The 27,905-nt window shown below is 41.9% G+C and overlaps 1 long non-coding RNA gene across 1 annotated transcript; it reads right to left on the bottom strand.

Annotated features, from left to right (window-relative positions):
• Positions 1-1,275: 1,275 nt before the first annotated feature.
• LOC117519774 lies at positions 1,276-27,892 on the bottom strand. Its single transcript, XR_004563411.1, has 3 exons — positions 27,744-27,892; positions 15,692-15,699; positions 1,276-1,286 (listed from the first exon to the last, which is right to left on the bottom strand). It is a non-coding gene; the product is annotated as an uncharacterized LOC117519774 (long non-coding RNA).
• Positions 27,893-27,905: the final 13 nt, after the last annotated feature.

Consider the following 27,905-nt stretch of genomic DNA (forward strand, 5'->3'; position numbering starts at 1 on the left):
CTGCGTAACAATGAAAATTTAAGCAATGCCGTCTAATAATACTGCCTAAGGGAAGCATGTATAAAGTGAATAAAATTGGTCCTAGCACAGAACCTTGTGGAACTCCATAATTAACCTTAGTCTGTGAAGAAGATTCCCCATTTACATGAACAAATTGTAATCTATTAGATAAATATGAATCAAACCACCGCAGCGCAGTGCCTTTAATACCTATGGCATGTGTTGTGAAAGTGTAGTGACACGGACCCACAACAGGGGGCGCAAATGAACGGCCAATAGATGAGCCAAAAAGTAACAATTTAATGTTGTGAAATATGCACAACAAATATACAGACAATCTCAGGATATAATTACAGTCAATCCACAAAGGTGACGTGTGGGCAGGCTCGAGGACAGAAGACGTCTGTCCTGAGAAGAGCCGGAACCACACGATTTCCGCCGCCACAGAACCTGGTGAATACTGGAGCCGCCAAGTCCCGAATTCCCAGGTGATCACCGTCCCCGACTGTCGGATCTGGTACTGCTGGCGAGAACAAAGACAGTCAAGTGTGGGTGTGTGTACACCCAGTAACAACAACGGTGGGAATGCCACCTCCACCTCTCACTCAGAATGCTGATGTATTTACAGTAATCCCTCAGAGGAAAAGAGTGCCGTCCTGCACTCACTCAGCCTCCACAGGAAGAGGGACCGGTACTCCTGCAAACACTCACAATATACAGCTTAAGATAACACAAATGGCTGATGATATTACCTCCAATGAAGTATGATATCTCGGCGATGAGGTGGAGATGACGTCTGGGTTTTATGGAGTGAGATGATGAAGAATGAGTGACAGCTGTCAGGAAGTAATGAGTAACAGCTGTCACTCCCGGCTGTGTCCGTGGCGGCAGCGCCCTCTCGTGCCTGAAGCCCGCACTTCAGGCAGGGCGCCCTCTGGTGGTGGGCCAGCAGTACCTCCTCTTCTGGCGGCCCACACAACAGCATGCTCTAATCTCTGTAATAATATTTTATGGTCAACAGTATCAAAAGCATCACTGAGGTCTAACAGAACAAGCACAGAGATGAGTCCACTGTCTGAGGCCATAAGAAGGTCATTTGTAACCTTCACTAATGCTGTTTCTGTACTATGATGAATTCTAAAACCTGACTGAAACTCTTCAAATAGACCATTCCTCTGCAGATGATCAGTTAGCTGTTTTACAACTACCCTTTCAAGAATTTTTGAGAGAAAAGGAAGGTTGGAGATTGGCCTATAATTAGCTAAGATAGCTGGGTCAAGTGATGGCTTTTTAAGTAATGGTTTAATTACTGCCACCTTAAAAGCCTGTGGTACATAGCCAACTAATAAAGAGAGATCCTCAAAGTATTCCTTCCACCACCCAACAACATCCCCAGTCAGGGTCAACAGCTCCCCACCTGCACCGTAGACCGTGCCGGTGGAGAGCTGCTTCTGCCTCCTGAGGCGTCGGACGGTTTGCCAGAATTTCTTCTAGGCTGACCAATAGTCCTCCTCCATGGCCTCCCTGAAGTCCTCCCAGACCAGAGTTTTTGCCTCTGCAATCGCACGGGCTGCAGCACGCTTGGCCTGTCGGTACCTGTCAGCTGCCTCCGAGGTACCACTTACCAACAAAGACAAGTAGGACTCCTTCTTCAGCTTGACGGCATCCCTTACTTCCGGCATCCACTGCCGGCTTTGGGGATTGCCGCTGCAACAGGTACCAGAGACCTTGCGACGACAGCTACAAGCGGCCGCATTGACAATGGAGGTGGAGAACATGGTCCACTCGTACTCCATGGCTCCAACCTCCCCCGGGATCTGCGAGAAGCTCTCCCGGAGGTTGGAGTTGAAGACCTCGCTGACACAGGATTCTGTCAGTCGTTCCCAGCAGACCCTCATGATATGTTTGGGCCTGCCAGGTCTGACCGGCTTCCTCCCCTCCCAGCAGCTCCAACGTACCACCAGGTGGTAACTGGTCAACAGCTCAGCCCCTCTCTTCACCCGAGTGTCCGAGACACGTGGCCGAAGGTCAGATGATACAACTACGAAGTCAATCATCGACCTCCGGCTCAGGGTGTCCTGGTGCCACGTGCACTTATGGACACGCTTGTGCTCGAACATGGTGTTCGTGATGGACAAACTGTGACTAGCGCAGAAGTCCAACAACTGAACACCACTTGGGTTCAGATCGGGGAGGCCATGCTTCCCGATCACCCCCCTCCAGGTCTCACTGTTGCCGACCACATGGGCGTTGAAATCCCCCAGGAGAACAATGGAGTCCCCCAGTCAAAACACTATCTAGTACCCCTCCCAGGGACTCCAAGAAGGTCGGGTACTCTGCATTGCTGCTTGGCCCATAGGCCGAGACAACAGTGAGAGACCTGTCCCCGACCCGAAGCAACCCTCTTGTTTCTCCTTGTTCACGGCGGCTGTGTGTCCGATTCCTTCTGCTTCCTTCACGGTGCATCTGGAGAATCAACCTCCTGATCTTCTCCCTCTTCTGTCGCACTCGTTTCCGTGGAAACCAGCTTTGTAAGTAAATGGGGGAGCCAAAGCGCACCATGGGGTTCTAAGAAACCAATCAGAGCGCTCGGTTGAAGTGCAAACTTTAACCACAGTCGTGTCACGTGTGTGTGAAATACAATGATGCCCAACTGCAGGAAGCTCTCCACATGCTGCAGCAGGTACAACCCGCAGTCGTAGCCGTTGTCCTGTTGGCGGACCCTGCAGGTGATGTTAGGCATTGCGGCCTGCGTGATGAGGCGGGGCGTGCACTTTTGGACCTCCCACTCCACCTGTAGGTAACTAACAAATGGAACAAAGAAGCACACAAAATTTGAGAAATATCTTCTTACAAGAAAAAGTTTAAAGAACATTTAAAAACATGACCTGAGGTCACTTGAGGATAACACGGCTGTCAGCATCTTATCAAGTGTACAGTGATTAGATGTCAGTATGAGCATGTTATTACTACTTCAAAATATTATCCAACTATGTTATATGAGGTGGCTGAAAGTTTTTGCCTCCAACACGATTATTTCAATAACGAGCAACATTTCGAAGGGAAGCCGGTACAAGAATAATCCAAGATCTATTTACTGTTGTTGCACCAAACAGATTTTGGCTGAAATTTCAGGCATGATGAGCACAGTCTGTGGAAGTAAATCTGTGCCATCAGAGTTTGAATTTAAATCTTTGAGGTTGAATTTTTTTAGCATCAAAATCAGAGTTTGAAGTTGAATTTCTAAGGTTGAGTTTGTAGCATCAAAATATTCAACGTCAAAAACTTCAACCTAAAAAAAATTCAACCTCAAGAAATTTTCAACGTCAAAAAAAAAAAAATTCAACCTGTGCACTGTCACATTGCACGAGTATTGTTCTATTGATCTAACGAGTATTGTTCTATTGATAAATCTATTTAAATAAATAAATCTAAATCAAATTTACAGTGATAAATCTATCATTGTAATGACTAATTTATAGATTAGTCCATTAATTTATCTCCAAAACAGTGTTTTCAACAGCTTGGTTCTAATGAAGTACGTCAAGAATTCTCAGTTGAATAACTGTGAGTGTTCATAAACTACAGGTTTTGGACAATTTATTATTGATAATTTGGTGATTTATTGACATTGGGAACAACATTTTTTTTTTACACTATATGAAGCTCCAACAGCCATGAGCTGCTAATGCAACAACAGCGCCACCTACAGGCACAGTCCTGTAACTTTTCCACTCCTAGTTTTAAATGGATCCATCCTGCTCTCAGTTCAACATAAAGTGTTTTCTGCTGAACTTTCATTACGTCGCTGTTCTTAAAGTATTTTCACATATTTTTCAACAGATTGTTTTCGAGCTTCTACATTTTGTGTCACTCTTTCAAACAGTCGTTTAGTTTGTCAGTTTGCATTATTACACCCACTCGTCTGCTCCTTTGATTGTTTGAGTTAATCGTGTTTTTAAATCAGATGTGGCGCTTGTAAAACTTTTTTAATTTTGGGCTGCAGGAACAGTTCACTCGTTCACATCATAGACTCTCATTAACACGCTGGTTATTCTGATAAACAGGTGAAGAGCTGAGACTCACTCTCAAAGGTGTTTGCAGATGTCCTCGTGGCTCGACAGATTGAGCGAATCCATGCCGAGGAAGCACGGCCTGCATGGGGCAGCAACACAGCTCAGTTTAAAGACTGACGAGGAATAACATGGAGACTAGAGACGCCCAAATCTGTTCCTGGAGGGCGTTTGTCCTCATGGTTTCATGTCCACCTGTTCTACTCACACCAGACTGTTTAATTCTGGTGTTTGCTGGCTCCTCATTGCCTGAGCACACCTGTCAGAGTTAATTAACTGTCGGTGGGGCAGGGACGGGGCAGGTGGCCTCCAGGAGCAGATTTGGGCGGCCCTGGTGTCTGAGAGAACTCACCTCTTCATCACGGTGTCTTTCTGACAGCCTCTCTGAGTGCACACCTTTAAGAAAGACAAATTAATTAAATTATGAATTTAAAACCAAGCAGATTCACAGCACATTTCTGAGTAAAATCATATTTCAGTTGTAAAATAATCTGATTTGACAGAAGGTGTGAATTTGTCCTCTGAGTAACTGCAGTGACTTAAGATCTGACAAGCGAACAAAGACAAACACGACTATTCAGAACAACTGAAATAATACAGAAAGGGTACATATATTTCAGGGTTATATATTTGTAATTTATGTCCTGTCTGAGGATGATTTTATTTAGCATGTGTTTCAGGATAATGCAGTATTATCAGTACATTTTAAAGTACAGCGTGAGTGTGTCGAGGAAAAGCAAATGATGGTATTATTTTTGCCTGTGATATGTAGATACACAGGATTAATGCAGTCATTGATTTTTTAAAAAACTGCATATTCAGGGATTAAATTTTGGGTTGTGCACTGTAAAAAAAAAAAATTCCCTTGTTTTTATGGAAAAATTGTGGCAGTTGTGGTTGCCAGGATAATTCTGTAAAAATTATGGTGAATATGTAAATGGTTCTACATAAAATATGTAAAATCTACAGTGTAAACCTGTTGTAATTTTATTGTCTATTTAGAAGATAAAATCTCTGCCAAATAAAATCTAACTGCATTGTACAGTTTTTGTTATTCATAGTTCTGTGTTTAAACTACAGTCATTTGTAAATTCTACAATAGTATATGATTATTTTAACAAATCTGTACTGCTAAATTCACAGTTCAGTTTTGTTCCACATTTTACACTTTACTGTTGTAAATTAAACACAACTCCATTGTTTTCCAGATGAGGACCAATGAACATCTGATTTTGGGCCATGTTGTCATCTTTGAACATGATATGTGGTTATTCTTTAATATATTAGTTTAAATATGAATGTTGACACAGTGGGAATGTTTGGGCTTTTTCAGGCAACAACATGGAGGATAGGCCTTTTGTTCTCACACAATTTATGAAACCTTGTTGCTAATCGCAAAGTTGTGGTGGCCACTAGAGGCCACTCACACTAATACAATAACATGCTTTTGGAGGGCGGTATGCATTTTCAGAGGCCCGACGTTCATGCCCAGTCGCCCAAAATGACAGATATTCGCCCCCGAATATCTGTCATTTTGGGCGACTGGCGTGAACGGAGGGACTCAGAAAATGCATACCGCACGACAACAGCATGTTATTTGTATTATTATCACTTTTTACTGAAATACACAACACGTAACGCATACATAAAAAGTTGGCTCACTTTAACTTTTGTCATGTCGGCTGGCACAAGCTGCTCTCCAAATTCGGCAGTGCGTCCTCATCAAGCTGGCTGCTTTAGCTGCTGTTCACTGTCATACTATCCATGAGAAAATCATCCGGAATATCCATATTGGGACCAAAACACACTTCTTGCCTTTTGATATTTTCCTCTGCGGTCGTTTTTTTTGTTTTCCCCTCTGCAGACAGTTCTTGGGCTGCGTGTGCGCTATGATGTCATTTGTTTATGCACAGCGTGCGGGTATAGCCAGGTAGCGTCGATGTAAATCTATGCTACCGGCCTAGCAATGTCTCGGTAAAGTGATAATAATGACCAATATCTGCTCTTTGGCTCAAACCACCCCCTTGAACACAAGCTCAGGGTGATCAGGACTCTTCAACACAGAGCCCTACAGGTGCCCACAACTACAGAGGGAAGGGCCAAAGAACAACATGTCCGGAAAGTCCTCACAGTATGTGGTTATCCACAATGGTCCCTGGATAAAGTGCAAAAGCCTCAAAGAACAAAGAGACCAGACAGACAGACAGGAGACCGAGCCAAGAAGAAGAGGAGTGTCTCTCTCTTATTTAGCAGGAGTAGGGGAAAAACTACAGAGGATCTTCAGACAGCACAAAATCCCAGTTTACTTTAAACCTGTTAACACCTTGAGACAGAAATTAGTTCACCCTAAAGACAGGATCCCTAGTTACAAACAGAGGAATGTAGTGTATTCTATCAGATGTCAGGAAAACTGTAACAAACACTACATAGGTGAGACTAAGCAACCTTTACACAAAAGGCTATACCAGCACCGCAGAGAGGGTGCCAGTGGACCTCAGTCTGCAGTTCATCTCCACCTTAAAGACACTAACCACACGTTTGAGGACAAGGAAGTTAAAATCTTAGCCAGAGAAAAGAAATGGTTTGAGAGAGGGGTGAATGAAGCATTGTATCTGAAACAGTTGAAACCCAGCCTTACCCGGGGAGGGGGTGTGAGACACACTTTCTCCCCTGTTTACAATGGGTTACTCAGGTCAAAGCAGTTTCACTCTTTTGTTCATGGTAATGAGTCATTCACGTCATCAGGAGAGGCGTCAGTCCCATCGTTAGGAGAGACAGCTACCCTGTCATTAGGAGGGTGCTAACTAGAGCACAATAGGTACTAATTAGAGTAATTGTTAATCACTAGCCAATGGGGGGGGCTGGTTAGGTTTAAAACTCCAGCTTTTGTGGCTTCTGTTATTCTTCTCTACAAGAGTCAAGACAGAAGTCAGACCACCAGAGCAAGAATTTTAGCTGAGGAAGCTTCTGCGATTAGCAGCAAAATGTCCTCACATCAAGCAACCCAGTCCAGTCGAAGATTCAAACTTCTCTACTAAGGTTGGGTATCAAAACCCGGTTCTCTTTGGGTATTAAGAAATTATTTGATCCACCAACATCAATAGCCTTTTTGCTTAACGGTTCCCTTATCGGTGCTTCAGAGTGGCCGTTGTTTTTGGGGGTGTCTGTCGGGAAAATGATCATGTCTCTACGTTGATTACAGAACTCCTGCAGGGTCTGTAATCAACCATTTCTGCAGCGCGGCTCTTCTTTGAAGCTTGAAGCAATGAAGCATTGATCTGACCTGCTGCTTCATTGGTTTTATTTCGCTTTATCTTAAATTTTCCCCGCTAAAACCCACAAAAGCCTATGTCTGTGAGTAATATTTACCTTTTTTTATGTTAAACCGACCTGTTATGGTCTTCTGAAATGGTTGATAGATGTATTTCATAACTTAAAAATGGGGCCGATGCTAACGTGTTAGCGTGTCTATGGCGTTTTCAAAGTTAAAGTTAGGATTAAGCTGTTCGCATCTCAGCATGTTTGTGTGCATTTGCTTTCTGTATAATAATGGCTCAGTGTTTGTTGTCATATAAGAGTCAAATGTATTACAAATTGTAATATTTTTTAAACTTATTTTTGTTTAGATATTAATAATAACAGCAACAACAACAATAATAGTAATAATAACGAATAATGCTACAATACAATTTTAGAGAAAGAGACAAAAAAGAACCTGATAAAAAAAACACAACAGATCACCTGTGGCTCGTCAGGACTCACAGCTGTGGTGCATCTACATGGATTGGAACATGATGGCATTTAAGACTGGAGTACACAGTGTGTGTTTGCCAGAGACTCGACCTTGTGACCAGACGGGTGAGATCGTCGTCTCTAGAGCCATCTCCCATCAGTGGATGCAGAGAACGTCCAGGTTTGATGCATGGTCTGTGAAAGAGGAGGGGGTGAGGTCTCACGCTCGTCAGCACACTTCCTGAGGTACGTTTGGTTTTGTGACTAACATTTATACAGTCAGTAAATGTGGTGTCCCTCACACCTTATTATATTGAGCTGTATGTTAGTCGTTTAAATCAGCTTCCACTGCAGTGGAGTTTTGTGAACAGGGTGTTCTATGCCTGCAGGGTGGGAAGCTGATTTGCAATTAAGCCAGGAAGTGTTTGCTGTTTGTACACCTTTGAGTGGTCTCTCTGTGTGTTGAGTGTGGACTCACATAATGATTTCTTCTTTCACAGACTCGGTTTGTCGCGGCCACCTGGGGGGTGTCGGCGGGGTCCTTGGGTCCGAACAGTTTTCTGGCTCCGGACCGTTAGCGCTGCTGGGAGTGCACCGCAATCCACCACGCCAGACCGCGCACTCTTTTGTTGTTTTCGTATCACTTCACTGTTATGTTTATTAAACTCTGTTATCCTTTGTACCGTGCTCTGCTTATTTCATACTGGGTCCTTCAAACGCTGGTCGGTTCTCCGGGCTGAGTCCAACACATAACACTAACAATGAACATAAAAAAATATAGAGATAAATAAGTGTTTCCTGTGAACATCTAGTGACTCTTACACCTCCACTTCATCCCTGTTTTATTTAAGTTTAATGACAGTTTGTTTCGGTCAAACCATATTTTCAATGTGTTAATTTCTTCAGTGATTTCTTCCAGAACTATCTGCCAAGTTAGAAAACTGCTGTATCCTAGTAAGAGCAGAATACTACTGGAATGAATTTGAATAAGGAAAGTTGGGGGGTTTTTTTCTCACTAAATGGATGCTGCACTCACTGCAGTTTATTGTCTGGAATAGTCCCAGATTGCATTTCAGAGCTTCTAGAATTCAAACATTTTTGTGTGGATGGTGTTGGGGGGTAAATGCTGACAATCTAACTGTAAAATGACTGATTGGACACCATGTCAATGTTCTGAGTAGAGAAATATTGTGACTGAATATACATTTACTATGATAATGTGTATACATGGTAATGTCATCTGTGATGGCATGTCAATTGATTAAGCAGAATCTCATCAGTATTATGATATGATATCTTTAGTCTGAAAGCAGTTATGAAGTTATTTATAGCGTTAGTTGAGAGTTATGATTTTTAATTGCCTAGTTTTTGAGCCCAGTCAAAAACAAACTAAATAAAGTTTTCATCAAGATTTACCTATATTTGTAAACTGTTGTGTTACATTGTGTACATGCTCCTACAGGATGCACAACATGCATTCAAAAGCCACATGTTGTGCCACACTGCATGAGATCACAAGAGACACACTAAGTGCACTAAGAAATTCTTGAATTTCTTAGTGCACAAAGTACACTACTAATTCTACTTTACACCCTCCGTAAATCCTGCGTGATGTTGGAAGATAGGGTGGCTCTCTTAGAGAGCCGTGTCCGTAAGTTAGAGCAGCTTCTTAGCGCAGTGGAATTAGATGTTACGGGCACTCCAGATGAGGTTAGTGTTGGGCTGGCTAGCGAGCCCATTAGCATCAGCTTACAAACGCCGGCTGTGGAGGACGACTTTCGGACTGTGGCTAGGCGGAGGAAGCCCCGTAGGGCTTGGTGCCCGGTTGTGGCACCCTGATCACACTCGCCAGTGCGAACTGTGAATCGGTTCAGTTTAATGTCTCAAAATCCTGAAATCCTCTTTCAATTTAGAAGTTACCTATCATATTTCAACACGTACAATGATCTTCTGATAAAACTGATCCAGTCTGAATCAGCATCTCTGTAATTTCGCGTGGTAATATTTTTTAAGAGAGTCTCTGCAGTATTTTCTGCTCAAAGATGCTTCAGACAGCATTTGTCATTTTAAATGAAGATTTTCACAGCAATTTTGATAGACATAAGATGGAAGGAGAGTTGCTGTGCAGCCTACAGTGTCCTGAATAAATAAATAGTCTAATTTGTAGTCATAAATACAACAATAAAAAAAATATATCACTGGTTAAATGTTTAAGATAAAGCAGTGGATATTTTGCCGGATACGGCAAACACGCAAACATATTTGACCAGATCTCCTCACTGATTGGCTAGTTCAAATGACATCATCGTAGAGTTTATTTCAGCATCACGTTGCCTTTGGCATTGAGTGTTGGTGCTAATTTTTCATCTTTAAATGGCGTTTTGGGTGCCATAAAGTCGTTTGAATACGAACAGAAAATCACCTACTGGCAGAGGGATTCTCGGACACTAAAAGCAACTCAAAACATGGCATAGTCGTGCACGAAATTATTTCCACTGTGTGGCAAAAATTATTTCCACTGGCACTTTTCACCACGCTGTGGAAATAATTTCAGGCATGGTGGAAATAATTTTTGCAGTCTTGCTAATTTTCTGATAAACACCTTATTTTTTTATTTGGCCTTACGTGGCCTCATTTTGTGTAGCGAACATGATAAACAGAAATAATGTCTTAGAATTGTGATTTCCAAAACCTGCAAATTCAAGACAGAATAAAAATGAAAATACAGAAGTTCACGTCGGCACGTGTGTTTATCCTGTTTTTTCTCTGTCAGTGTCATGTCTGCAAACCCTTTGATCAGTCCACCCCTGAAAATAGTCAATGGTAAATATGCCAATTTGCAATAATGAAAGTCACCAATATCGAGCTACTATCATGAATGTGAAATAAGGAGATCTTAAACTCTGATCGCCTTTAAGTTCCCGCCTGACCGTGGCTGTTCCGTTGTGAATAAATTTAGACGGCCGGCAAAACAGCGCAAGCTGCGTACGGCGAATTATCGTCCAGTTCAGCTTTGCTGGAGCTGATTTCATCACAGGTTCTGGTACTGATTACATCATTTGAATTAGCCAATCAGATCAGGCAAAACATCACTTTTTGTAAGTTTGCCGGCAAATTTATTGTATGATTTCAGAAGTTTTCAGTTTGCATGTTGCTTAAGGCTGGATGTGGAGAGTGAGGGGCTGCGCTGACGCACGGTGGGTCTGTGCAGTGTTTTAAATCAGAAACACAAAGTTATTTACAGGCTTTACTTATCCCGTGTGAATGCACCGCACAAAACTGATGTCAGAGAATAACTAGAAGCACTCGGAGAGCGCAAACCTCCGCCAAGGCCATAGGGTCACTGACGTCACATGGAATACCCTTTGGCAAAGAGACTTATTCCACGTCGTTTCACGCAGAAAGACCACGGGAATTGAACCCATGACTCTCGCTGTGAGGCAACAGTGCAAACCACTAAGCCACCGTGCTGCCCTATATATATATATATATTCACCATTTCCCTCAAATATTGTTCACAAACCAGTCTAAATCTGTGATAGTGAGCACTTCTCCTTTGCTGAGATAATCCATCCCACCTCACAGGTGTGCCATATCAAGATGCTGATTAGACACCATGATTAGTGCACAGGTGTGCCGTAGACTGTCCACAATAAAAGGCCACTCTGAAAGGTGCAGTTTTATTACACAGTACAATGCCACAGATGTCGCAAGATTTGAGGGAGCATGCAATTGGCATGCTGACAGCAGGAATGTCCATGCTCTCCACAATTTCTCTTATACTCACTCGACTGGTAAGCACTGAAAGCCGAGATAGACAAGTCCCAACTTGTCCTTTAACACTCCGAAACGGAAGTGTTCCTTTGTCTCGCTTCATCAGCGAATCGGTCGTGACGCGCGAAGCCTCAGCTCTGCTTTCCATGACAAAATCTCTTGTTAAAAGTGAAATCTGCCGGAAAATGGCTGATGTCCAGCTCTTGTGATAACCAGAGAAAGTGTCTGGGATTCCATGCAAGATCTCACTTTGTGGGGTAAGGATGATTCTGAGAAAACTCACAACTACACAGGAGGACCTGGTCAATGACCTGAAGAGAGCTGGGACCACAGTCACAAAGATTACATTTGAAGTTCACCAGTGACCATCTGGATGATCCAGGGGAGGCATGAGAGAAGGTCATGTTGTCAGATGAGACCAGAATAGAGCTTTTTGGAATCAACTCCATGAGAACAACCCCAAGAAAACCATCCCAACTGTGAAGCATGGGAGTGGAAACATCATACTCTGGGGGTGCTCTTCTGCAGGATGACAGGATGGATGGGGTCATGTATTGCGAGATTTTGGCAAACAACCTCCTTCCCTCAGTAAGAGCATTGAAGATGGGTCATGGCTGGGTCTTCCAGCATGACAATGACCCCAAACACACAGCCAGTGTAACTAAGGAGGGGCTTCGTAAGAAGCATTTCAAGGTCCTGGAGTGGCCTGGTCAGTCTCCAGACCTGAACTCAATAGAAAATCTTTGAAGGGAGCTGAAACTCCAAACCTGAAAGATCTAGAGAAGATCTGTATGGAGGAGTGGACCAAAATCCCTGCTGCAGTGTGTGCAAACCTGGTGATAAACTACAGGAAACGTTTGACCTCTGTAATTGCAAGCAAAGGCTACTGTACAAAATATTAACATTGATTTTCACAGGTGTTCAAATACTTATTTGCAGCAGTAACATACAAATAAATTATTAAAAAAAATCATGCATTGTGATTTCCGGATATTTTTTTTTAGATTATGTCTCTCACAGTGGACATGCACCTAAGATGAAAATTTCAGACCCCTCCATGATTTCTAAGTGGGAGAACTTGCAAAATTGCAGGGTGTTCAAATGCTTATTTTCCTCACTGTATGTATATATGCTCTCTCTATATATACACTCTCTCTTTGGGTGCAGGAGACCAAACTCAGAATTATTTCTCTTCAGAGGTGCAGAAAACTCATAATATCCTCTTGAAGTGAAAAACAAAACTCAGGATTCTTCTCTTAACAGAGGTACAGGAAACACTGGTAATTTTGTTTTGAATAACTCAAATATTGTCTTTAGTATCGGTGCCAAAAAACTCAAATATCACCTTTAGTATCGGTGCAGGCAGACAGTGGTAACTTCCTCCTCAAGGTAAGGTTCCCCCAACAAAACACTCTTTCCAGGTGAGTTTAAAATCAACAGGCACCCAACCTTCTGGGACAAAGACAGATAGAGGGATAAAATCCAAACACTGCCTGAACAGAGGAGGAGTTAAAACAAAACTTCTTTGCAAAACTGAGGGAGCACCACAAGTCTACTTCAGGAAGTAGACACAGGAGGAACAAAAAGAGCAAGCCAAACTGTGCACTTAGAGCACCGCAAGAGAAGAGGACAAATTGCAGGGACGAGGCGTGAGCAAATGGACCCGCACCCGCTGGACAAACAGCAGCACAAACGTGTCGAGGCGATTTTGCAGACGAGAGAACAGAGCTACACCGTTTCGCTGTGTAGGCTAACACTTATTGATGTGACGTCTCCCATCTGCCTCATCCTCTGTTCTCCACTGGGAACTCAAACAAAACAAAACAGAAAAAACAGTACACCCTTTTCCATGTGAACTTATGCTGTGTACATATTGCACAACTGAGCGGAGGTCCCCGTAAGTGGAAACATCCCGTGATATCACACATGGGTCAAACGAGACTACAGCGCCCTATAGACTAACACAGACTAAACCCTGATAACAGACAACACAGACCCTACTTGAACTGAAGATGATAATGATAAACCAGAGAAAATGTGAAGTGCAAAGATGTGGGAAATGCAGAGAACATAACACAAGGAAAATAAGAGCAAATAGAAGACAGTGGGCAGCCAAGGGCAGACCAAACAAATACAACCCTGATCAGAGACAGTGCCTCCAAACAACCCGACCAAATCAAAAATCAAATCAAATTTATTAATTAATATTGCGCCAGTTCACGATAAGATCACTTCAAGGCGCTTCACACAATACAACACAGAAAAACAGAACAACTGAGTTAAAAGAAAACATGATAAAAAACAAAACCATAAAAAAGTACAAAGTATAAAAACCACATAATAACATAATATACTAGTGATAAAACATATACTAGTAATTTAAAAGCCTCCACAGTATCCAACTGCCTTATGTGCACCGGGAGATCATTCCACAGAACAGTGGCACGATAAGAAAAAGCTCAGTGACCAGCGGATATTTTATTCACCCTAGGGACACAGAAAAACCCTGCACCCTGCAAATGCAGGGCCCAAGCTGGTACATAGGACGTAATCAGGTCAGCTAGGTAGGGAGGTGCCAGTCCGTGAACAGTTTTATTACCAGTAACAAAACCTTAAAATCTGATCTCACTGGGACAGGAAAGCCAGTGGCCCAAAATGATGTAATGTGGTCAAACTTTCTGCTTCATGTCAAAAGCCTGGCAGCAGCATTTTGAACCAGTTGAAGACCCCTAATGCTGGACTGCGGTAAACCAGAGAATAAAGCATTGCAGTAGTCCAATCTAGAAGAGATAAATGCATGAATCAGGGTTTCAGCATCAGCCATAGACAGGATGGTATGAATCCTTGCTATACTTTGCAGATGGAAGAAAGCAGTGTGCGCACAAACAACGCGCGCACACACCCACGCACACACAAAACCAATCCAATGTGCTGTCTGGAGGCTGTTAGGAGGAACAAAGAAAGAAAAGCTGGAGTCATTTCTGACGTGATTTTTTTTTTTCGCTGCACTGACGACGTACACAGTTGACTGACCCGGTTGCGTGTGTGCGCGATTGGATATCGGCCTGTAATTTATTTATTTACTTATTTATTTTGTCATTCAAGTTTTTATTCATTTTCCTTTTTCACACAACCAACAGATTATAACAACCCAACAAAGTAAAACAAATAAAAAGTTCAAAAAAGAAAAAAAAAAAGAAGAAACAGCAGAATATGTAATGTGTAAAATAATCAATGGCACAATCATGTTATTTTGATGATAGCAAAGTCTTATTCTTTAAGAAATGACATGAAATATAGCCACATTTTGGAGATGAACACCTCATAGGCCACAGTCTCTGACATCAGTGTAATCCAGTCCTCAAGTTTAGGCATATGGGGGCTCTTCCAAATCCGTAGGATTGACCTGGTGGCCACTATAAATGCAGCCATCAAAAATCTGAGCAGTTCTTTTGTAGGTGAAGGGGGCAGGAAGGACTTATCTCCCAACAGGCACAATTGTGGTACTGCTGGGATAGTTATCCCAGTCCATTTTTTCCAGGTTTTTAATGACCTCTGTCCAAAATGAAAAAACCAATGGACATTCCCAGAGACAGTGAAGGTATGTTCCTATATCTATGCCACATTTCCAACAAACATTACTTTGAAGTAGTCACATTTTGAACAACTTTGATGGTGTAAAGTAATATCGATGTATCACTTTGTAATGGATAAACTGGCTTCTGGCATCTCCAGTTGCCCAGCCTATATTTGAAATATTACTCCACCTTTCTTTGCTAATTTCAGTTTGTAAATCCCTTTGCTCAATCTTAAGCCGTTACAAAGTGCACCTTGATTACCCAAAAGTTTCTTATAAAACATTGATGCAGTATGCAAGTACCTGGCCTATTCAACCATTCCTGTAATGTGCTCTCTTTCTGTATCTGATATAAACCAAACACTCAGCCCACGCTACTACTAATCTGTAAATATTTCCAGAAATCCCCTTTATCAGCCAAATTAAATGTTTCTCTTATCATGTTAAATGACATAACGTTATCCTCTCTATATAGTTGTTCTATTTTGTGTACCCCTTGTTCAAACCATTTCCACCACAGAAAAGGAGATTTTACGATACACACTAAAGGATTATTCAATGGAGACATTCATAACAATTTATGTGTCTTTGCCCATGCTCACTGTGAGTGTTGTATGATTGCGTTCTGTTGTATTGAATTTGTAGATTTTGCGGAAAGCAATTGAATAATATTAAATGGGGCCGTAATTTCCTTTTCCTTTCTTTTCAAGTTTAATCCACCCTACATCCGGTTGCTCGTTGTTCCAATGATTAGATAATTTATTCATTTCAAATACAAGATTATATAATTCCAGGTCCAGAAGAGCCAGACCTCCACATTCCCTCAAAGCTGTGTTTTGTTATTCCAATTCTTGCTTTTTTACCATTCCAAAAAAATTCTCTAACTAATAAATTATATCATTTAAAAAAGATGTTGCTTATTGTTATTGGTGTCATCATTGATATATAATTAAATTGAGGAGCAACCAACATTTTAACAGTGTTAATTTTACCCCACAGAGTAAGGGTCAACAATTTCCACTTATCTGAAATGAATTTTAAATTTTTGTAATAATGGCTCTATATTTATTGAAATTATGTCAGTCAGTTCTGAGCATAACCTAATTCCCAGATACTTCATTCCGACTGGAACCCACCTAAACTGGAATGGAGAAAGAAGAAGTTGGAGACATCCCTTTTACACAGGCATAACTTCTGACTTTTGCCAATTTATTTTATAGCCTGACAGCTCTGAAGATTTGTCAATTGTGCATAAAACCTTTGGAACTGAAGAGGAAGGGTCTCTTATGAAGAGCAAAACGTCATCAGCATACAGAAACATTTTATGCTCATCTGAGCCTTGGATTACTCCCCTGATGCTTTTATCATTTCTAATTGCAGCCACTAAAGGTTCTAAAAATAATATTAATAATAGGGGATTTAAAGGATCCACTTGCTTTGTCCTCTTCCTTAATCTAAAGAATGGTGATACCAATCCATTTGTTAAAACTGCCTCCCTTGGGTCAGAATAAATAACACTCACCCATCTAATTAAACCCTCGCCAAACCTAAATGCCTTAAGAGTATATTTAAGAAAGCTCCATTCTACTCTATCAAAGGCTTTATGGGCATCCAATGATACAGCAACTAGTGGAGTGCTGTTATTTCTACTCACCCACATAAGATGCAGGAGCCTTCTGACATTGTCAGATGAAGTTCTCCCCTTCACAAAGCCCACTTGATCTGAGTGAATCAGGCTTGGTAATATTTTTCCCATTCTAAGAGCAATAACCTTAGTCAATATTTTGCAATCCACATTAATCAAACTCACTGGCCTGAAAGTACCTGGATCAGTAGGATCTTTATCCTCTGTGTAAATAAGAGAAATCAAAGCCTCATTAAATGTGTCTGGCATCTTTCCCGATGAAAAAGGCTCTTTTGGGGCCAGCTGTTATGATCCTGGACCTTTTTTCCATGTTCTGAGCCTCTGTGTCTTGTTATCATTGTCATGTTCATGTTATGATTGGTTTTGTTTCATTTATTCTCTGTGTATCTTTTCTTTGCCACATGATTAGTTTTGCTTTATTGTTTGCTTTCACTCTTGGTCCCTTAAGTTACTTTAGTCTTAGTTTAGTTCTTTTTATCACATTTATTGTATTAGACTTTAGTCACAGGTTTTTGTTATCTATCTTATTGCATTTTCTGGTTATCAGTTATCTTGTTTTCTTTACTGCACAATTCTATAGTCACCGGTTGTGTTTATTCTCTGTTTGATTTGATTTTGCTTTGCCACTTTGTTTCTCTGTTAATTTCCATACTTTTGCCATTGTTTCAGTTCCATTCTATTTTTTTTCAGCCAGTTTGTGTTTTTGATCATTTTCACTTGTTTATTTTGCTCGTCTCATTTGTGATTTCACTTCCAGAACTTTCACTGACAACCTGCGTCTTGTTTCACTAATTACACCACTAGTTATTTAAGCCCTCACAGTCTCACACCTCATTGTCAGATCATTGTCTTTGTACACTTTCCAGCCCTGTTCCTTGCTCTGTTTTCGCCTGCATGTACTTTGACTTTGTCTTGTTTTTTGACCTTGATTTTTCCTTGCCTCTGACAGCCCTTACACCATGTTTTTTGACATGTGCCTGTTTATTGTACCACGTCTCAGCCTCTCGCCTTTTTGCTACCTTTGCCTTGCTGCTGGACCACCCATGTACCAAACCCCTGCCTGTTATTAAACCATTTGAACTTGATCAGTCTTGTGAGCTTGCGTTTGTGTCCATCTGGTTTGTGCCACACCTGATAGAACAATCTGGCCAAACATGGATGCAGTGACCTCCTGACCTGCTGTCCCAGCCGAAGACCTTGCCGACATCAAAAACATTTTTTCTGAAATCAATTTTCTTTTTGATTGTTTTCGCTCCTGCTTCACACCAGGGAAAAAGTTTGGTCATCTCAACAAAGCTTTGGACCTGGTCGAAGCAAACACTGTATGAATTTTTCCCAGACTTGGAAGGTCTGGATGAGTTTTTTGTGGCAGGAAGATTTCCAGCTTGGATTGAACAGCCTGAGAAGCACCTACCATCCAGCCTCTCTCTCTCTGACAGCGACACCGGTGTTTTTCAGAATCCAAGACTTATATTTTGAATTTCTGGATCATCCTGATCAGTGGCACAGGCAACAAGTGTTTGAGGCTTTAGATCAAATACTGCAGGATGAGCCTGATATTGTGTCTGCATATCTGGATTTGATGAACATTAAATCACTGTTTTTGCAAGATAAACTCCCATCATATCTTGAAGATCCAACAGACTTTTTGTTTGAATCAGAGCTTCATGAATTCAACTCAACTCTGCCCTCTTACATACAAGGTCTGTTAGAAAAGTATCCGACCTTTTTTTTTTGTAAAAACCTGATGGATTTGAATCACATGTGCTTGCATGAGCCAACCTTGAACCTTCGTGCGCAAGTGTGAATTTTTTCACGCCTGTCGATTGCGTCAGTTGCTGGCCAGCAGCATTTGTGTGAGGACATGTGTAGTGCTCTCGGTGGATTTTGATGGCAAGGAAAATGACAGAATGACTGGAGCAGCGCTACTGCATCATATTTTGCCAGAAACTGGGCGACAGCCAGGTGGAAACCATTCGGAAGATTCAGACGGCTTTCGGTAGCTTTTCAGTCGTGTGACTATCCAAGAAATTGTGGAAGAGGTGGCCATCATTTTTCGGAGTCCAGCATGTCCTGTGAGACTTCAACACGAAGCCTCCAGACCAAGCAGAGTCGACTCCGACGATGAGGAGCCTGTGGTTTACATCACACCATGACAGAGCCCTGGAGAGGAGTGCACATCACTGGCTGCCTCAGCCATGAGCTCCACTGCGCACGCTACACGGCACGGAGCACCTCGCCTTGTCTAAGCTGTCAGCCAGTCCTGGTGAAGGAAACATGGTGACAGAACCTCCGGCTGGACCTCTGAAACCCTCAACCCCTCAGCTCATCGCCACTTCCATGCCCCATGATTCTCCCTCGGCATCGCCCTCGTCCACTGACCAGTGAGGGACTCCACTCCACCGCGCTCAACTGCAGGCGCGCTGCTGGAGAACTCCAGGGCGCATGCAATCCCTGAAGTACCAACACTGCCCAAGTCTCCCAAGCCACCAGAAGAACTTTTTGACACTATCTCAGCTTCGAGTGAGGAATCACTCACAATGAATTCTCCTCCTGTGCCATCTCAGGTCTCCAGGGAGGCATCTGCACCACGCACAGCCAAGAAAGCATCTAGCCAGGTTGTTGCTTCAGTTTCCTTTCTTCCCTCCAGCGTGACTGCGCAGTTTTTGAGGAAGGACTCATACAGCATCACTGGTAGGACAGTTTTTGTGTTTTCGATGTGTCTTAATGTTATATGTCCACCAGGAAAACAACTCTGCTTCAACAGTAAATTAATTTCCGGGTTGTCTCAGAATGATATTTATTGTAAGTGTTAGCGTTATGTTTTGTAGAAATTTACTTAGGTATTACAGGTAAAAGTAATTATTTTTTTAAATCTATTATTATTTGATAAGATGTTTATTTTATTATTATTCTTTATTCTGAATAAAGGACATAATTTTGTAACATATTTTGTTGAAAAAATGCTAGTAACACGAGGCTTTGCTGACAGAAGTAAGCTGCAAGACCCACACTCGCTCAAACAGACACGAGACTGACCGAGCCACATGCAGCAGCATCACAAAATCTGCAAGCTACACAAGGTATTTTGTTATTATTGTATTGTAATTTTTGGTTTTCTTATTGTTATGGTGTTCTAATTGATGTAATATTTTTATTGAATGCACAAGACGATGTTTGCACAAGTTTCACCCTCCAAAGCGGCAGGCAGCCACGAGGTAGCCTTTTTTCTTTCTTTCTGTGAAACCACGTTAACTATGTACATATGAAGATATTGAAGCTTCAATCTTTGTCTTGTAGTTTTCACGGCGTACACAAGCCTAAGTAAAACGCCCGTCTTTAAAGAAACCATGCCAGTGTTGTCATTTTGGAGCCACATTTATATTATTTCATTTTGCTGTTTTTCTTTCCCCGCCCAGGAAAGAAAATGGTCCACCACTCACTTTTTGGTTTTGTGAAATTGTTGCCTATGCTGCCTTTGCAATTGCTGTCTTTTGGTAATGCCTGGAAAATGCGTCATGAGAAATTTCTTGGTGTCCAGGCTTTGATTGACCAGTTTCTGTCTCCTTATGAATCATTTGGTAACTTGTCTCGTTTGAGCCGTTCATTTTATTCAGTCCTCAGTCCGTTTCTTTGGGTTACGCATTTCCTCAAGTCACTTTGTGCTCACTTTTGCTCCCCTAGAATTGATGTAGCTGAACTGTCGCTCTTTCATTACTCAATTGGTTTTTCATGTTGTTGGCTTGTCATTCTTTTCCACTCCCTGTTGCAGCGGTATTGCAGTGTCTTCATCAGTCTGGTTCACCATTAGTTTTTCTTTCTGCTCATTGGTTGGTGTTATTATTGTATATTTTCGGGGTGGATCTTTATTTTGGGTTTTATGTGGTATTGGTGCTGGTATTTCTTTGATGTTGCTTTCAGTGTCTTTGGTTAATTCGTTTTTTCCTGGGTGGGTTTTGTGGGTTGGTCATTTTTCTTTTTTTTCTTTTTTTTTTTGTCACTCCTGGTTAAACTGTTCTCACATCTCATTCATATGACAGTTCTCCTCTCCCTCAGCTTAATAGCCAAGTTTCCCGATTTCTTTTGTTCACTGCGGTTAGGTAGGTTTGTTTCCCCTGAGGGGGTTGACCATGCTGATGACTTAGTTCACGCTTCTAACCTGGGTGCACTCCCTCTTCCTGCCACTTGCTCCGGCCAGCCCCCTGGACCTTCCTTAGGTCAGATTGGCCATCAGGCCCGACTGCCCGACTCACCAGGGATTGTTAGGGGCTCTTCCAGTCGTATGATTGGTCCCACTGTGTTTTCTGCCAGGTCTAGTGGGCATTCTGCTTTCCCTTTTTTCCATCGCCTCCCTCGTGGTCACCCCCCCCCCCCCCCCGGACATTTTGGGGGGGAGGTTTGCCTGCCTGCTTATTGGTTCCCCGTGTGGGTTTTGGTTGCCTTCCTGCATGCAGTTCCCCTGGGTGCTAGCCCATGTTCCCTGTCATTGATGCACCAGCACTTGTGTCTTTGTCTCTCACTATGACTCTTTCTGCTCTGTGTTTTCATCCACTTCCGCTCTTGCACCTGCTCACGTGTCTTGGTCTCTTTCATCACTCCACTCTGTTTCCTGCCTTCACTATCTTGCACCATGCATATCTTTGTTCACTAGTCATGCCCCCTTCCAGAACTTTCACTGACACCTGTGTTTTGTTTCACTAATTACACCACCAGTTATTTAAGCCCTCACAGTCTCACAGCTCACTGCCAGATCGTAGTTTTTGTACACTTTCCAGCCCTGTTCCTCGCTCTGTTTTTGCCTGCATGGATTTTGACTCTGCCTCGTTTTTTGACCTTGATTTTTCCTTGCCTCTGATAGCCCTTACACCGCGTTTTTTGACCTGTGCCTGTTTACTGTACCACGTCTCAGCCTCTTGCCTTTTTGCTACCTTTGCCTTGCTGCTGAACCACCTGTGTACCAAACCCCTGCCTGTTATTAAACCATTTGAACTTGATCAGTCTTGTGAGCTTGCATTTGTGTCCACCTGCTTTGTTCCACACGTGATATCGATAAACTTCAGTTAGAACAGGAGCCAGTCTGTCCATTAACTTTTTATAGTATTCTGATGGAAACCCATCTAATTCAGGTGATTTTCCTACTTTCATTAGGGATATAGCAGTTTTCACCTTTTCTGCTGATCTTCTGTCAATCTTGGCAAATTTAATTTAGAAAAGAATTTGTCACACCTCTGTTTAATCATATACGACCTCTGACTCATAAAGTTTCTTATAAAATGTCAGAAAGACTTTGCTTATGTCACTAGTACTGGTCTTAAGTACGCCGGTCTCATCTTTAATAGCAGGTATTGTATAACTAGCCTCTTTCTTTTTAAGCTGCCTGGTTAACAGCCTACCTGTTTTCTCTCCACTCTCATAAAAATTACTGTTTAGTCTAAATAGGGCATATTCAACTTTTTTATTATATATTTTGTTTATCTGCAATTTTAGGTCACAAACATGTTTCAGTGTATCGTCTGAATAATGCACTGATAACTTCCTCAACAGTTCCTTAAGTTCTGTTTCCAATGCTATTATCTTTTTGGAATGTTCTCTTTTTTGTCTGCTGGCATAAGCAATAATCTGCCCTCTCATATAAGCTTTATATGCCAACTGTTGCAATCGTTTCTGTTGAACCTATATTAATTTTGAAAAAAACTATCCAACTCATCTTCCAGCAATTTAAGAAATTCAGGGCTTTGCAAGAAAGACACATTTAATCTCCATCTACTTCTTCTGAATAGATCTGGCTCCAAAATCACCCCCAGGTGCACGGGGGCATGATCAGTTAAGGCTATTGGTCCTATTGTACAATCTGACACATTCCCAACCAGATTATTATTAAAAAGTAATCAATTCTGGAATGTGATTTGTGTTTATGTGACTATAATGTATATTCCCTTTCCATATGTCCACTAATCCAAGATCTTCCATCATTAGTTTAATAGCCATTCATTTAATTTAATTTAATTAGCTTATAATGCGCCAAATCACAGCAAAAGCCATCTCAAGGCGCCTTACATAAAACAAGTCAACATAAAATTGAATAAATAATTTAAAATTAATAAAAAATTCAAATACATAAATAAAAACAGAAGAATAAAACAAATAAAAATAAAAACTATCCATAAGAAAGAGAATAAAAATAGGTTTTGAGTCTTGACTTAAAAATGTCCACAGACTCAGACTGCCTCACGGTCGCAGGAAGACTGTTCCACAGGGTGGGTGCACGATACAAAAAGGCTCTTTGACCTGTTGACTTCTTCTTCACCCTGGGAACACAGAGAAGTCCCACATCCTGCGACCGCAAAGCCTGGGCCGGCACGTAGAGTTCCACCAGATCAGCCAGATAAGATGGCGCCAGTCCATGAACAACCTTATAAGTCAATAACAAAACCTTAAAATCTGCTCTCACAGAGACGGGGAGCCAGTGCAAAGATGCCAAAATGGGTGTGATATGTTCAGACCTTCTGCTACATGTCAGAAGTCTGGCGGCAGCGTTCTGAACCAGCTGAAGACCCCTAATGCTGGACTGTGGTAACCCTGAAAATAGAACATTACAATAATCTAGTCTAGAAGAAACAAAAGCATGAATCAGGGTCTCAGCATCAGCCATGGACAGGATGGGGTGGATCCTCGCTATATTTCTCAAATGGAAAAAAGCAGTCCTAGTAACATCCCTGATGTGGAGGTCAAAAGACAACGTGGGATCAAAGGTTCCTCATTTTGTCCGTATGATGTATGACACAGGAACCCAGGCTGAGCACCAGCTGGTCAAACTGATGCAGATGTCTCGCTGGACCAAGAACCATCATTTCAGTCTTATCTGTTATGTGTCGGACGCAGCCCGGAGAACCGACCAGCGTTTGAAGGACCCAGTATAAAATAAGCAGAGCACGGTACAAAGGATAACAGAGTTTAATAAACATAACAGTGATGTGAAAAAATACAAACAAATAAGTGCGCGGTCTGGCGTGGCGGATTTGCGGTGTGCTCCCAGCAGCACAAAACGGTCCGGAGCCAGAACCAGTTCGGACCCAAGGACCCCGCCGACACCCCCCAGGTGGCCGCGACAAACCGAGTCTGTGAAAGAAGAAATCATTATGTGAGTCCACACTCTACACACAGAGAGACCACTCAAAGGTGTACAAACAGCAAACACTTCCTGGCTTAATTGCAAATCAGCTTCCCACCCTGCAGGCATAGAACACCCTGTTCACAAAACTCCACTGCAGTGGAAGCTGATTTAAACGACCAACATACAGCTCAATATAATAAGGTGTGAGGGACACCACATTTACTGACTGTATAAATGTTAGTCACAAAATCTAACGTACCTCAGGAAGTGTGCTGACGAGCGTGAGACCTCACCCTCTCCTCTTTCACAGACCATGCATCAAACCTGGAAGTTCTCTGCATCCACTGATGATGAGATGGCTCTTGAGACGACGATCTCACCTGTCTGGTCACAAGGGTGAGTCTCTGGCAAATACACACTGTGTACTCCAGTCTTAAATGCCACCATGTTCCAATCCATGTAGATGCACCACAGCTGTGAGGAAAACCAAAAGACAGAAACAAAAGACACACAAAAGCCAGCCAGGCACGCCAGCCACAACATTATCAAAGTTTAAAAGTAGGAAGTTACTAGACATCCAACTTCTCACTGATAGAAGACAGTCCTCCAGGGATTTCCCGCAGTTATCGGCATGTACAACTGAGTATCATCAGCATAACAATGAAAGGCAATCCCAAAACTCCGCAGTATACGCCCAAGGGGTGCCACATACAGGGAGAAAAGCAAGGGGCCTAAAACAGATCCCTGTGGAACCCCAAATCTCATGTCAGCAAGGTCAGAGGTAGTGCCATTATACAAGACACATTGAGAACGACTGGACAGATATGACGTCAACCAGGCAAGGGCATTTCCAGTAATCCCAAAAAAATTCTCCAACCTATTGAGCAAAATATGATGATCCATGGTATCAAATGCAGCACTGAGATCTAACAACACCAAAACCGTAGTGGTGTCTGAGTCCATTGCTCGCAGAAGATCATTCACAACTTTAGTGAGCGCTGTCTCTGTGGAGTGATATTTCCTAAAAGCAGACTACAGCAGCTCAAAAAGGTCATTCGGAACAGATCCAGAGGTTAATGACAGATTAATAATTTCCAGCACAGTCGGCCCAAGAGTGGGCCACAGGTCCTTAAATAATTTTGTTGGTATGGGATCAAATAAACAGGTTGTGCTTTTTGAAGACACCACAAGTTTCGTCAGCACGCCCAATGAAATATTATTAAATTCTGTCAATCTAGGTAACACCTCAGTGGTAGCGCCCACCTCCATAGCAGGTTTTAATGGCTGGGCCGAGGCATGCTGAGATATGCTCAGCCTAATATCTTCTATTTTCTTCTCAAAATAATCCAAGAAATCCTGTGCTGAAAAGGGAGAACGACTAACAGGTGGCTGCCTGTGAATAAGAAATGCGACCGTGTCAAACAAAAACTTTGAGTTATGTTTGTTTTTACTGATCAAATCAGAGTAATAGGTCCGCTTCGTGGCCAGTAGTGCATGCTTATAATCTAAAATAGCATCCCGCCACACAAGGCAGAACACCTCTAATTTGGAATAACGCCATTTCCGTTCCAAACCTCTAGCCTTCTGCCTGAGGTCACGCAAATAATCATTGAACCAAGGTGACTGTGCCTTATGACCTTAAAAGAGGAGGCACAATCTTATCAAGTGTAGTTTTAAGTGTTAAATTTAGACTATCTGCGAGGCTGTCCACTGATTTAGCATTCTCCAGATTCAAAGCTAAAATATCAGGTAGTCTGGCCTCAAGTTCAGTCATAGTTGAGGGTTTAATACGATGCTGCAGTTGTAGACAAGGTTGTTGTTCCACTAAACGTGGCAGCGTAAATGTAAACCTGATAAGTGAATGGTCAGAGTCTATAGATGCGAGAGGCAAAATGTCAATATTTGTGACAGCAAACCCACGTGCAAGAACCAGATCCCGGGTATTTCCACTAATGTGTGTCGGGTCCTGAATGCATTGCTGGAATCCTAAAACATCCACAATTTGCATACATGATTTGCTAAGGGGATCAGAGGGCTTATTTATATGAATGTTAGTCACCAATAATCAAAATGTTATCTGCACTAGTTGACAAACTAGAGATGAACGCACCAAATTCATCTAAGAAGTCAGAATATGGGCCAGGGGGCCTATAAACAGTGACAAAATAACATAGCTGAGCTCCAGTTTTATGACCCTGACAGTACTTAGCATCATGTGTATAACGGAGAGTCAGATGCTCAAAGGAATTATATTTGTGACCCCCAACAGCTAATAAAGAAAACCTAGATTTGTAAATAAAATTCTGTCTTTTGGTTTGTTTCTGGTGAAGGTGGTCTTGTCTAATGCAACATCTAAAACTTGATTAAAGTTTCCCATAATTATTGTATGATCCCCTGACAAACCCCCCATTATTTTGTTTACTTTATGGAAAAAATGTGCATCCTCTATGTTCGGGGCATAAATTAACCTTGACCCCATTACCATTAGCCTCCACACATATCATTCTGCCTTCTGAATCGTTTTGTTCTTTTATAATAGAAAGATTAAGTTTTTTGTGCACCAAAATAGCCACCCCCTGCTTCTTACTTGTATATGAACTGTGAAACACCTGCCCCACCCAGTCCCTCCTTCATTTAAGTACCTCTGAATCTGACAAATGTGTTTCCTGAATAAAGGCAGTCTGTTGTGATTTCAGATATGTTAGGCATTTCTTAAGCTTTATCGGATTCTGAAGTCCATTTACATTCCAGGTTGTCACTCTTACACACTTAGCCATTATAAAAAATATGAGATGAGATGTGAGATGAGATTTATTGTCATTACACGAGTGCAACAACAACTAAATTACGTTTACCCTCCAATTACCTGAGAATACAGCAATTAATACACAATTATTACTAGTTGAACGTAATAATGGCACACATCAGAATTAAAGACAACACATATACATTTGACATTGTTTATGTGAACTAACCTTGAAGCGGTCAGTCATCCAAATATTATAATAGAGCTTGCTGCCAATGAAAAGATAAAATGTAAAGAAAAAAGTGCCATATTCCTCCATTTAAACACTCAAATACACCTAAAAACCCATATTCTTAAGAACGAACAATTGAAGTAGCCCCACAAATTTACCCAGCCCCATATCCCCCCCCACACACACACTTTCTGTTCAGAGAAAAACCTCCCATAAACGTGGCCCATGTGACACACGGGTGGTCGCCCTCAGAGATCCCCCTCTACTTCTCCCTCCTCTAGGCATTATAATTTCTCAAGTAACCATTACTAAACAAAAGTAACCAAATGACCTTGAAAATTATACAGGGTTCTCCCCAGAAATGTTTAGTCTAGCGGTGCTGTTGGGAACTATCACCGTGTGCAACGCTTCCACTCGGTGCCCTAGCTGACCTTGTGTCCTGAAGCCCAAAGACAAAAATGAAAGTCTTTTAGTCCTGTTTCTGGTCTGATTCTGTGCTGAATTGTTGATTAGTTAAATTAATCTAAAATGTTTGTGTTTTGTTGACACACTGTATGTAACAAATGTGCAGTAAACTTATTGGAAAGAAAAAAATAATGTACAGAAAGACCATTTAAAATGTGGGAGATTCCAGACTTTTTTAACACTTTTCCTCTGCATAGTTTCAATTTGAAAAGTTTGAATTCCCAAGTCATAATATCACCGGGCTGGGAGCATTCACTTCAGAGTGTGAAAACCTCACCTTGTCATTCAGATTTTGACACTTCTCTATATTGTCAAAAAATAAAACAAAAAGGTCCAGCTTTCCTCCCCGAGTCAGCAGGTGCATTTCTGGAAAAAATCTTGTTACTGTGCATTTTACTCTGCATTTGTCAGCATTTCTCAGCGTGTGATGCACATTTTAGGAAAAGCAGAAACATCAGACTGACACCGTGATGAAACGAACACTGCTTCATGCGATAACTAAGCTTGTGAGCTTTCATTCGAAACTAAAGGTTCGGCTTTACGGAGG

Source organism: Thalassophryne amazonica, chromosome 11, assembly GCF_902500255.1.
Source record: "Thalassophryne amazonica chromosome 11, fThaAma1.1, whole genome shotgun sequence".
NCBI classification, from domain to species: domain Eukaryota; kingdom Metazoa; phylum Chordata; class Actinopteri; order Batrachoidiformes; family Batrachoididae; genus Thalassophryne; species Thalassophryne amazonica.